Source organism: Biomphalaria glabrata, chromosome 5 (genome assembly GCF_947242115.1).
Source record: "Biomphalaria glabrata chromosome 5, xgBioGlab47.1, whole genome shotgun sequence".
NCBI classification, from domain to species: domain Eukaryota; kingdom Metazoa; phylum Mollusca; class Gastropoda; family Planorbidae; genus Biomphalaria; species Biomphalaria glabrata.
In genome coordinates, this window is record NC_074715.1 from 45,165,142 (window position 1) to 45,173,427 (window position 8,286).

Below are 8,286 nucleotides of genomic sequence, written 5' to 3' on the forward strand. Positions count from 1 at the left end.
GATACAGCTAGGACGTAATTATCTTCTGTTAAGTAGAAACGTCTGTAATTTATAATATGAGCTAGAGAAGTATCGTAGGCACAACAGCGACTAAAGATGTTGAATCATTTAATTGTTGCGAGTTACTCTATTCCTTTGTTATTTCCAAAACCAAACTGGTCGGGGTCGTAAGCAGGTTCCATTGTTTTATCTATATCTGGCAGACTACGTCATCTCACTTTCACATTTCCCTTAGTCTGTTGGACCGTTGGGGCACCACACAAGATCTGTTGACCGTCTTTCTCCATTCCTCTCTGTCATTTGCCTTGAATAGAAACTCTTTCAATGACAGGTCCGTCCATTCTTTTATGTTGTCTTCCCATCGCTCTCTCTGTTTGCTTCCTTTTCTTTTTCCTGGTACTGTTCCCTAAAGGAAGATTTTTGCGAGCCCTGATGACCTTGTGATATGACCATTGAGTTTTAGGTTGTGTTTTTTTCTACAGTGGTTAGCAGGCCATCGTGGGGTCCAATCGTGGTATTAATCCTCACTCTAATCTCTTAGTTTCTTGTACTTATGATCTTTCTGAATCATCTATTGTAATGATCCTACCCTCTAGTTCTGCAGTCAGCTTCCAAGATTCGCAAGCGAATAAAAATGTGGCCATGACCAGGGAGAGCATAAGTCTGATTTTTGTGTCGAGGGTTATACTTTTGTCTTTTCAGATTGTTTTGAGTTTTGCAAGTGCTGCTGTGGACTGTGCAATTCTGGCCAGTAGTTCAGGTTTGGTTTCTTCGTCTGATACGATAGCTCTGAGCTATTTAAAACTATTAACACTTGCCGGCTTTTCACCTCCAATACTGATGTCTCTTTTAAAGCCTTCTTGGCTGTTGGTCATAATTTGTTTTTATTTTCGGTATTGGTTTGCAAACTATAGGCTGCGAAAGTTTAAGCGCATCACCAAGTCATCTAGCTCTTCTTCTGTTTCTGCTAGACCATCGATGTCGTCCGCAATTCGCAAGTTAGTGATTTTTCGTCCTCCAACGCTTACAGTATCTTCATAGCCACCGAGAGCCTCTTCCATTATCCTTTCAAGACAGATATTGTAAAGTTTTAGTGAAAGTAGGCAGCCTTCTCTTACTCCAACTGGTGTTTTAAACCAGTCTCCAATGTTGTTGTTGAAATACACTGCACTAGTGGCCTGCTTATAGAGGTTCTGGATTACTTTTATTATGCACCTCCATAGTCCTTAAAAGTCTTTATAAGACTCTTGTGAACTAGCCAGGAAAACCAGTGACTTATCAGAATTTAGGTCATTGGTTAATGCACGACTAAATGCATGACGCGTAAGACGTAATCATCTTCTTTTTTGAATTAACGTCTGTATGATATAAGATAAGATGAGATTAGAGACAAATATAACTTTACGTAAAGACTTATTGTAATTGAATAACTGGGGGACGTTACCACCATTTACTTATCTATAATTTTATTTACTACGAAGAAGACTATAAGTAGCCTACATTGTATTCTGCGATTACTGCACTATAAGTAGTTTTAAAGAATACAAAACAACTTTTAGAAAGTAAAGAATCTGCTTAACAAGATTATTCTCCGACAAAATCGATTCGTTGACTGTTTCAGTTTCCCTTTTTCCCCCTTTTCATTAGCATATGTTGAACTCTGTCTATTGCTGAAAGGGAAATACAAATTCTACCATTGATCCGTATGTTATCACGAAAGCTTGGAGAGAAACGCAAACCTCTTAAACCATCTGTTGTGAGGAGCGCCTTATCTGGAGGTTCTGAAATCACGGTGGACCCCGGTTACCTCCTCCTTTCTTATTCCCATCATTTGTAGAGTTTCCGTAAGCATGTCCGATACTAATTACTATTGTTTTAATATTAGGTCACAAAAAAAAACAACATGTCCATAGTGGAATTATATTATGTAGCACATGTACACTACTACTGAGTTAAATATTGTTATAACTTTCCCATGCACAGGCACTTATGGTGCGCAATAGCGCACTTTTCATCACTGGATATGAACGGACTGTCAAAAAGTGTTTATACTAGTTTAGACAGAAGAGACAGTTGATTTCTGCCAAAGTAAAAATTAAGTAATCTTATCTTCTTATCTTTTATATTACATTCGTTACTTCAACAAAAAAAAAGAATATAATTACGTCCTACGCATTTCATGTGTCAATCTAGTCATGCATGTTAATCAATGACTTAAACTCCTTCAAGGTACAGTGGAGGAAGCACGAAGAAGGGCCGTCCACAGAAAAGCTGGCTGGATAATGTAAAAGAATGGACCGGCCTCTCTCCCCATATCCTACTCAGAACAGCTGCTGACCGGGAAGAGTGGAGGGGATTTGGTGACGCGAACTGTCTCAGAGATGAGAACAATGAAGAACAGAACGTTTTGGGGGAGACCTTAGTTCGCTCCGCCTTTAGTTACGAAAGAGATCCTCACTAGTTGACGGGCCAGCAAAGTGAGAAGTGGTGTAGATCAGCGGTTCTCTACCTTTTCAGCACCAAAACCCCTTTTTTAAATTTTCTACTATGCGGCGACCCCCAACCGTCAAATTATCAGTTTATTGTTTATGTTATAAAATCATTATCATATTGTAAAAATATCTTTATGTTTAATCATGAAACGCTATATATTTCTGCTCATAACTAAATTATAAAGAAATGAAATTTTATCTCCATAGTTTGCATTTATTTACTTTTCAAGTGCGTATTCACCATATTCATGTTTTAATTTGAAGAACATGACGGCTCATTATCCATATCTTATGTTGCTACAAAATAGTTGCGACAGTTAGTGAAAAAAAGCCAAAGTCATTACGATGGTTGTGCTTGTTTTGTTTCACCAGATTGTGACCAGATCATAATTCTAGGCCAGTCTTTGCAAGATCAAAACACAATGTCATCTGAGAATAGAAAAGATGACGCATTATAAACGGTTCAATTACGTTCGTAAATTTTCACCATAGAAATATCAATGAGTCTGCAAGGTGTAATTTTGCGTTTCGCCACGCCATTTGATGGACAGTAATTGAAACTGCTACTAATTAAAATGTTTGAAATGCATCTGATTCAGTTGTATACAACATTTATCCTCGAATCAGTGAAAGTAAAAAAAAAAAAATAGTGAATACCCATTAAAAATTTCTTTAAAAAAAATAATATTTTTTCGATGGCCTTGGGCAACCTATGGAAAATCGTCATTCGACCTCTGGGGAGGGGGGGGGGGATCGCGAGCACAGGTTGAGAACCCTGGTGTAGATGCTCTGTGCGGATTGTCTGGCCATGCAGGTGCATGAGAAACATTGGAAAGGTCATTCCTGCGAGTGGAAGACATTTATAGTGGTTTTGTGAAGACAACCGTTCTAGGGACAACCAGAAGATAGCGACACAGACTTTGACCTTGTGGTAGAGGCGATAGCGACAGTAGACCTGTAAGCAAGAAAAGATTTATCAACTAAAAACTGTTATCTATACTAGTGGACGTAGGTGTCTTCATGTGGGTCTGTAAATAAACAGCAATTATCTTTTAATTTTAAACTTTATTTTGAGTTGCCTCCCTTACATTGATTTTAATATAACAATTTTTAGTTTGGTAGTTAAGACTAGAAAACTGTATTTAGTTAGAGATATGGTATTGATTGATCTAAAGATCCATATTATTTATTGAAAAATCGTATAAGTATTATATACATTTGTATAGTGTCACAAATTAATTGTAGCAGTTCAGCTAATGATTTATACAGAGGCGGCCTTAGCAGTGCGCGGGCCCTGGGCGAGTGTCATATGCGGGGCCCTATATATAGCATACCGCATCACGCTAACGGGCTCCTGCGCCTCTTAAGCTGTTGGCGAAAATGTTGAATCTTCTTTACTCTCTTAATCAAATTGTTTTTATTTCTTGCGTCTAACTTTTAGTTCCTTGACTTTCAGATCGTCGTTTATTTCAGAAGCTATTTCCTTTGTTGTATCAGTACACCAGAGAAATCGGTGTCTGTCCCGGTACTATCTAAAAAGTGCAAGAAGGCCTTTGCATTGCAGAAGATTGCAAAGTTTGCTGACAGTATTCATAACAAATAAAATGACATATCATAGGGGCCTATGCTTAAATTGAGAATAAACTCGAAGCTTCTTTGAACATAGTTCGCAAGACATTTGGCTTTAGTTTTCACCACTGGATCATTTGCAGTGTCAGCGCCTCCCTGAAATCTTTCGTTTGATAGCTTAGCGCTCAATAACTTTCGAGGCGGCACTCCCTACGTGTTTATGACAGTGATTGTGTTGTTATGAAAGGCACGGCTTCTTCCAAAATCATTCACTTTTCAGACGACGCAGCAAAATCTTCATAAATTCTCTGTATGAAATATAAAAAAAACTTTACTGCTTGAGAGTTGCATTTAGCCATGTCTACTAAAATACATTTCAGATTATGGCAGCTGGACGGAGTGTAAAATGCTTGATTATTAATACGAGTAATGTGCGTCTTTAACTCCTTGGTGCTTTCCCTTCATGTTCACACCATTGTCATATCCCATGCTACGACAATCGGCGATGTCCAGACCAATGTTCTCCAGCACGGTGAGAAGAGCCTCTGACAAACCCTTTCCTGTTGCGTTTTAGACATCTAGAAATTCGATAAAGTGTTCTCCACCTTAACATCTCCATCTGATGCGTCCACAAAATGCGATATAAGTGACATATGTTTCTTGATAGATTTTACCAATAATTTTCCCTTTTACTTCTGACGCCATCAGGTCCATGACCTCATTTTGAATCCTATGTCCAAAGTAATAGCTGTGAGCATCGGCGTTCTTAATAAGTCGAAGATGGTTGGGTCGAATTAGGCCAGCATCTCATCCAAGCCTAAAATTGACCATTGTTTGGCGCATAACGTTTAACTGTTCTGCCACGAAATGCTTGTTGTTAAGACGTCACGGCAATGCAGTTTTTCTTTTGTAATTTGTTCTAGCATTATGTTATCCATTGTGCTACCATTGGACATTCTCAGAGCTAAATCCAAATGCGCTGACACTTAAAATGATTTACAAAAACATCGTCTTCCGAAGTTTATTACCAAGATGCTTCCAGTAGCAGTGGCCTTTGCTAATTGACCCCCAGTAGCTATCGTGCCAAACAAATTACAAGGAAAACACAATACTCTGTCTTTGGTCTTTTGTATAGGCCTAAGAACAAAGTGTTAGGAGCTACAGTAGTTCATTTCATTGACATTCGCAGATCCGAGAGTTAAAAAAAAATAATGACAAAAATAATAGCGCGTTTTTATTTGTATAGCCTCTTAGAGTCATAAGATGCTGTCTTTACCGAAACTGAACGGTATTTCGAAACCAAAAATATCAAGCTAAGTGCTTACATAGTAATTTGTATCATATCAAATCACGTGGTATCAAATATCCTAGTTTATCAGAACTGATCTTGTTATCGAAGCTGACGATGACAATGGAATCTCCGATCACGGGGCCCGCCCCAGGCGCGGGGCCTGGGGCGGTTGCCCCACTTGCCACCCCCTAAGGCCGCTACTGGATTTCTACATACGACGGTGTGCAGAATATTCCTAAACGTCTTTTTTTTTTTTTTAACTTTGCACTGAATATATGGGACAGTTACCATTGACGTGTGTTCAAAATAGCCCGATTTAAAGATTATTATGTATTTTTAAAATTAGAAGTCAAACCAGAGTTTTCACTGTGTGGCCAATTAACTACTTTTTGTTTCACAAAGATATACATAAACTGTCAAATTTCTAGTAAAATCGTTAGAGCCGTTAACGAAATCCGTGTTCAGGTTCCAGGTTTTGCACATGAAGAGTTTGCTAGCTAATAAGAGGGATTGTAATAACATGTATTGGTAAAATGTTCGTGGGTATTGTGCATGAAAAAAAAAAGATGTTAGCATATGAGGATATGAAACACTAGCATTACCCACCGGCTACGCTCGACGATTTGGTCCCAGGCTATATATTGTTGTTGGTTTTTTTTGCCATGGTCTCGCCTCCCTTTTTACAAAGCTTATATCAGCTCACTCTGTCTTTGTCTGTCTGTATGTCTGGTAAAAAGTTTGAACATGTTTTTTTCTCCTTTTCCCTATTCTTGGATCAAGTTTAAAATTTTCACAATCATTCATTGATCATGACAAGACATGAATCAATAATTTTTTTTTAACAAATTAGTTAATTAATTATTGGTGATTGATTAATTTGTTTGATATCAAAATAAAGGGAATAAATGCTACTTAATGAGAGATGTGGATGTATGCATAGATTTAATCCCCTTATTTCGTTTCGGCACGTTTTTTCCCTATCTGAAATTTAGCACAATTTTTCTTTTTTCGAATACAATACAGGAATCAATCCACAAAAATAACCAGTTAATCATTTAGTAGGCCTACTGATTATTAATTTTGTTTTTTTTATAGCATAGAGGGGGCTAAACAGGGGCGGACTGGGTGTCGAAATCGGCCCGGGGCCCGGGCATTTCTTTACAATCCGGCCCATAAATTGTATATTATCATATAATGGGCATCTAATTAAAGGCTTACATGTGCTCAAAGTCTTTATGCTAAGTTTGATAATGTATCGATATGCATGCATATAGTGAACTCTAAATCTTTATAGAAATATATGCATTATGGTGCTTTTTAATTGCTAAATGTGAAGGTCCTAAAGGATGAAGCCTTCTAGTAGCACTATCTACGGATGTAGGCCATCACAATATTTCGGAAAATGTGTTATATTAAAACAGTAATAAACTGTAGAGACTGTGAAATTTGTTGATTTTTTTTAACACAACGCTCAGATGGCCATTTTATAAGGTTTTATAAAACAAAACTTTAACAATTTGATGCGTGCCATAGTGGCATCCATGGGGCCCTTTCGTGTCCCTACCACCGGGCATTTGCCAGAATGCCCATATAGCCAGTCCGCCCCTGGGTATAAACGCTGTAATTTTCAGTAAACGGCAGTAATTAGCGGTTCATTCCCCTTAGATAAGCTTTGGTTTTTTAAAAAAGTATTCTTTTTTTTTCTATTGCTTGTTTCTTACTTATGATTTGGACCAGACCATAATTCGAGTATCATTATTGTTCTCATCCCCCCCTCCCTGATTCTCCTCCATAAAAAATAATCTTATTTATCTGACTTGTCTTCTGCTTTTGATTATTTCGAAATATTTGATAGGCTCTATAATGTTTTGTTTTTTTTGGCCTAAACGCCCTCTAATACACTCACTTCTGACCTGCCCATTTGATATCACTTTTCTTTCTCCTTCCCTTTTCTCTCCGCCCTTGCCCCATTAAAAAAAACCTTGAATTTTATAATCTGTTACATGTAATTGTCACGCCCCGCTTTATAACGCTACCACTCCCAACCATATACTTTTTAACTGTGAATTCGATTACCGGTATCACCCCCTCCCCCCCCCCCCCATCCTTGTTTACATACCTTAACTGCACAGACTTTTCTTCGGCTTCTTGATTCAATATTTTTAATAATAAGGCTAGTCTTCGAGTCCGAAGATTAGTGAGGAATGCAGTATTTCCCATGGCTGCGCAGTCCCAGCTGTGACCTACATATTTTGCCACATCCAGGGCAAGCATAACCATTGTCCGCAGGTGGTCGATTTAGATTTTCTTTTCGCCGTCTGCGTTTGTCCTCGGCAGCAGATTTTCTTTTGGGCTCAAATGTGTATCACGTGGCCTTCGTGAGTGACCTCTAGCTGTCTCGTTCTGAAGCCGCATGCAACCATGTGCTCTCTTCTATGTCGGCCAAGGAAAGTTGACGCCTAAGTTGGTCTTTGAAGCGTTTCCGTGGTGCGCCTCTGTTACGTCGACCACCTTTTAGCTCAACAAAAAAGACTGCTTTTGGAATACGTTCGTCTCCCATACGGGATACGTGCCCTACCCAGCGTAACTGTCAGACCAAAAGAAGTCCCTCTATACTCTATACTGTCCATACCGGCGTTCGCAAGAACATCGCTGTTTGTAGTGCGGTCTTGACACCTTTTGTCCATGATGGAGCACAAGCATCTTTGGTGGAAGCGCTCAAGAAGTCTTTGATTTTTCCCGTATAGTGTCCATGTCTCAGAGCCATACAGAAGGGTTGAGAGAACGACCGCCTGGTAGACACTGATTTTTGTAGGCAGGCGGAGCGATCTGTTCCCCCAAACTCTCGCCTGAAGGCGTCCAAAAGCTCTACTGGCCCTGGCCAGACGGTTATCAACTTCCCTTGAAAGTGAGGCGTCATTTGACACTATACTA